Genomic DNA, 5,349 nt, shown 5'->3' on the forward strand with positions numbered 1-5,349 from the left:
ATTCGAAGCGACCAAAATGCCCATCACTTGAGATATGAATGAAAAAGATGTAGTGCTTTTCTACAATGGAGTATTACTCAGCCATAAAGAAAAACAAACTCCAAGACACATCATAGATAAATGGACGCAACTTGAAGCTACACTCACAAGTGAATTAAACCAGATCCACATGTGTAAATATAGTATTGTCTCCCCAGTATAAAAACTCAAAAGAAGAACTAAAACTGAAAGATATAACAGACACAGTTAAATGGAAAGAAACAAAAATTAAGGAATAAACAATGGAGAGGGAGAAAGGAGAAAGGTTAGATAATAAAGTTGGAGCAAAACAATACTTGTACATATACAAGATGGATAAGGCAATTGTTCTAGGAATTTCCATCAGGTTTTTGAAAATAGCAGTTAATGAGTAGAAATCTCACCATCACTAACTCTCTTAGCTGATATCTGTGAACTAAGCAAATACGTTGAGGACAGTGATGCATAATACTAAAACCATGATTGAAATACCTTTCATTTTGGTCTTCTAAATGTGTACCATTTCTAATGTCATATCAATTATTGTTATGCTTTCTTTAAAGTAAATTTTTAAGAGCAATAAAAGAAAATGACAGAGAACAAACATTTAAGATTTCTTGAAAAGCATATGGTAATATTCAATCATATCTCCTATCTTTCATAACTGTATCCATTAATCTGAGCAATAGATTTGAGGATAAAAATAGATAATATATCAATCACTGTTAATCAGCCATTCTTATTTTGAAAATCTGTAACATATGTGTTGTTATATGTTACCCTATTACTGTCTTTTCTTTTGTTTTTCTTACTCTTGTTTTTGCTCTAAAACATAAAAGAAATTATTTTTAAAAAGGAAGAAGAAAAACTTATTTAGCTCACAGATGGTAGGGATTTCAATACATAAACTCCTGACTCCAAAGGAGGGAGGCACATAGCACAGGGTCAACAATTTGTAGGTGCAAAAGCAACAAAATAAACAAGAGAAAATCAACAGTGACTTCTGCTACTTTTTACTCTATCTAGTCTGCTAGGATTAAATCAGTGCCAAAGCAAATATTGAACTGATCACACACTATGATTCCCAGCAACACAAATCTAGATTCAGCTACCTCTGAAGAAGGCCTTATGAATACATTAGACTTTGGGGGGACATCTATAGACAAACCATAACATTTCACTACAGCTTTGCTCAAACATACCTCTATGTAAAAGACGTTAGTCTGTTTCCAAGAGGCGCCAAAGCCATAATAATTTCAAAATTGCAGAAAAGTGCAAGTCGAAAGGCCCCTTTGAGAAATTAAAGAAGTCTACAACATATCACTCTGAATGTGCCTTATTTCAACTGATAATTTAAAGCAGATTTGAGACTTTGAGCCCAGATATAATTGAAAAGAAAGCTAAGCACTTACCACATTCAAATGGTACATTCCCATTCCAAAATGTACAAGTAGTGAGCCACAAAGCAATAGGACAAAAGCAAGACCCAAATCCAGCAGGATAAACATTACTTCGTACAGTTCCCTGTGCAGCATCTAAGGTAACCTGTGACAAGATGTAAACTCCAAAGGGCTGGAGTTTCTCTGCCTCTGTGGTACTCACAGTGGTTGTAGCTCCCAGGACTTCTCTTTTAGGTCAGCTCTACTGCCTCATTGCAGTGTTCCTCAGATGACCAACAATCCTGGTTTCTTCCAACTTCTGAGGTCTACACTTCAGCTTTGGTCTTGCATTCACAGATTCACCACTGCCCTCTCAGTGGCACACTGCCTGGCCTCCCAGGCCTTCTTCTGAAATCTAGGTGGAAGCCTTTGTTACCCCCACTCTTATGTTCTGCATGCACCTAAAACCAGCATCACATGGAGGATACCAAGGTCTGCTTCCAGATGGATCAGCAACCAGACTTCCCTCTCTTTGGGCTGTAGGGGATGAGAAATTGGATCACTGAGCACCCTGAATCTAATCCTGAGAAACAAATTCTCAAGGTCAAATACATTCTGGCACATGGTGCTCTGAGGATTTCCTATCAAAGCAAAGTCTTTCACTTTTGCAAATTTGATGCTGGATACAGTGGAGTTTTATTGTTCCTTTTGATGATGTTTGATAGAATTTTTCTCTTCTGTTGTTCCTTCACAGCAATCAAGATCTCCTCTGCTCTACTTTTTTAGTTTATAACTTTACTGGTGCTTCCATTGTGGCCAGACTCTTAGAGTTTTAATCATTCTGCTGGGCTCTTTGCTTTTTATCCTCAACATGAATATGGCAAAAGTCTTCAACAGTGGCCTTTCTATCACCTCAACATACAACTACCTTCACATTTCTTCTGCCAGTTTAACTATTCTGGCATCCTCTTAGCTTCAATGCAGACAGAGTCTGTAAGTGTATAGTGCAGACAAACATTTTCCAAGCTATAACACACGTTATCTGGAGTCTAATAGTCAATGTTATCCTTTTTCCTGGCAGAAACATCTTGAACCTTGTCTTTATATGCTTTCTGTTTTTCTGTGCACTGACAAGAATATCCTATACAGAGCAGACTTTGGCTCTAAATTTTCAGCTGGATTATCTGAATATTTCTGACTATTCCCCTCAAAAATATGGTTCCAAAGGATCTTGTATCACCTGTCCTGGTAATGTCAGAGCAGGCCCACTATTTCTCTGGTACCAAATCATGTCTCAGTTATGTTGCTCATTGCTGAGACAAAATACTTGACATTAAAAGTAAATCAAGGAAAGGTTTATTTAGCTCAGAGATTTTATAGGTTTCAGGCTGTAATGGGTTGGCTCCAGTGTAGCATGGTACATGGCAGAGTTGCAAAGTTTTATGGTGGTAGAAGAGAACAAATGTAACAAACAAACCTTATCAGTGTCTTTCTGGAACTTTTTCACTCTATCTAGTCTTCAGTGAAATGATCATACATCTTTAATCTAAACTTCATACAATTTAGATTTTTCTGAATTTGACATGGCCTTATGAGTCCCTGTCAAGTTATATAAACATGAAACAAAACAGATTCCTTGACTTATACACATTATCATATCTAACCCAAAAAAGCAGAAACATGCTTATCTACCAATAATTAGAAATGAAAGTGAGATAGTATTCCAGAAACACATACTGGGGCACCCCATCCTGCTGTGGTTCAGTGACGACTTTGAGGAGATAGTTTGTGTTGGCTCAGTGACAGAACTCTGAAGAACAATCAGGAGAAAAGTTATCAGATCTCCACAGAGAGAGCATTGACCAACTGACCATTCCATCACGTCGTTGTGATATATCTCTGACATGTTTGATTGATGATTTGAAAGTGGTAGCATGCCCTACATCCAGGTTCAATATCGATTTGAAAACAAGAGGATGTTTGAGAATGTATTTCCTGCAGACTTTGTTAGTGAAGGTAGTGACCACACCAGAGGATGGTTTTACACCCTGCTGGTATTGGCCACAGCTCTCTTTAGACAACCACTTTTCAAAAATTTGATTTTGAATGCGTTCATCCTGGTGAGTGATGGCAAGAAAATGAGAAAATAAAAAAAGTATTATCCAGATCCAGTCTCAGTCATCCAAAAGTATAGCACTGATGCTATCAGGTTATATCTCATTGTTTCTCCTGTGGTAAGAGCAGAAAACCTCTGCTTTAAGGGGAGGGTGTGCCGGCCATCCTTAAGGATGTGTTGCTTCCATGGTACAAAACCTACCAGTTTTTCACACAGAACATGCTAAGACTCGAAAACTAGGAGGAAGTGGAATTCATTTACAATGAGAATACAGTCAGAGAAAGCCCCAACATCACAGATTGGTGGATTCTCTGCTTCATGCAGTCCCTTCTGGGTTTATTTGAGACTGAAATGGCAGCTTATAGGCTTTATACTGTGGTGCCTCACCTGGTCAAGCTTGTAAATGTTCTGACCAATTGGTATGTCAGAATGAATCATCAAAGACTAAAGGGTGAAAATGGGAAGGAAGATTGTGTTATGGCTCTGGAGACCTTCTTTTGTGTCCTGTTTTCTCTGTGCAGACTTATGCCCCTTATATACCATTTCTCTCTGAATTGATGTACCAGAATTTAAAGACTCTGCTTGCTCCAGCTTCTGTCCAGGACAAGCATACACTCAGAATCCACTACCTCATGGTACCTTGTGTTTGAGAGGACTTGATTGACAAGAAAACCAAGAATGCAGTGTCTAGGATGCAATCTGTCATTGAACCTGAATGAGTGATTCAAGACTGAAAAACTATTCCAATAAAGTATCCTTTGAAAGAAATTGTGGTTATCCATCAAGATCCTGAAGCTCTGAATGGTATCAGATCCGTGGAGAAGCATATTCTTAAGGAATTGAATGTTTGTAAAGTTACACTCTATGTATAAAAACAAGTACAGCATATGGTTAAGAGCAAAGATAGATCAGACGGTCCTATAAAAGTACCTGAAGGGACCCTTTAAAGCAGTGGTGGTGGCCATCAAGCAGCCGGACAGTGAGGAACTGGGGCAGTTCCAGAGGAGTGGGAGAGTTGTTGTGGAAAGGCACAAGCTACATGAGGAAGACATCTGCCTCTTTTATACCTTCTACCAGGCTACAGGTGGGACTGCCCAGTTTGAAGCATACTCAGATGCTCAGGCATCTCTTAGATGTACCAGTAAATGATGGATGAAGGAATGGCTCAGGAAGCTACAAATCACACCCAGAAACTTTGCAAAATTTGCAATCTGGTTCTGATGGATGAAATAACATTGTATTACGCTGCAAAGTCTGAAGAGAGGTATTTGAATAATATTATTGAAAGCTACACAGAGTTCATATTTACCACTATAAAGGCTCCCTTGAAACCATATCCAGTTTCTGCATCCGAAAAAATCCCTACTGAAGAGAAAGCATAGTTAAAAGGGTCTGGCCTGGAAATCACATTCACCAGGGTCTACAGGACCCTTAGCTAAATACAGAAAAAAAGTAGACATGTTATATATTTCTGCTGCTTAGGTTTTCCCAGGTAATTTGATGGAATATTTTATGTTTCACTAAATCAAACATGTAAACAAACAAAAAAGAGATAATAAGTTAAACATGTTACTCATAAGAACTCAATGTATTATACACAATAAAACATTCCAATGATATAATCTATTATATCTTTGAGTATACGAGTGCTTTTATGACAAAATTTGAACTCATTCACTATTTATTTATATATTTCCATCAATTTATTATTTAGAAAACCTGATAGCTGTGAAATCCCACTGTGGGATTTATGCATATTTTATACCTTGTTTTTGAATCACTACCTATACCTTTTATTGTTTCAGTAAATCTGTTAGCAAAACAAGAGAACATCTA

General features: G+C 37.6%; 1 pseudogene; it reads left to right on the forward strand.

The window, feature by feature from the left end:
* The first annotated feature begins 281 nt into the window (after window positions 1-281).
* LOC101581799 lies at window positions 282-4,952 on the forward strand (annotated as a pseudogene).
* Window positions 4,953-5,349: the final 397 nt, after the last annotated feature.

The sequence above is a fragment of the Octodon degus genome, unplaced genomic scaffold (genome assembly GCF_000260255.1).
Source record: "Octodon degus isolate 3935 unplaced genomic scaffold, OctDeg1.0 scaffold00309, whole genome shotgun sequence".
Classification (NCBI taxonomy): domain Eukaryota; kingdom Metazoa; phylum Chordata; class Mammalia; order Rodentia; family Octodontidae; genus Octodon; species Octodon degus.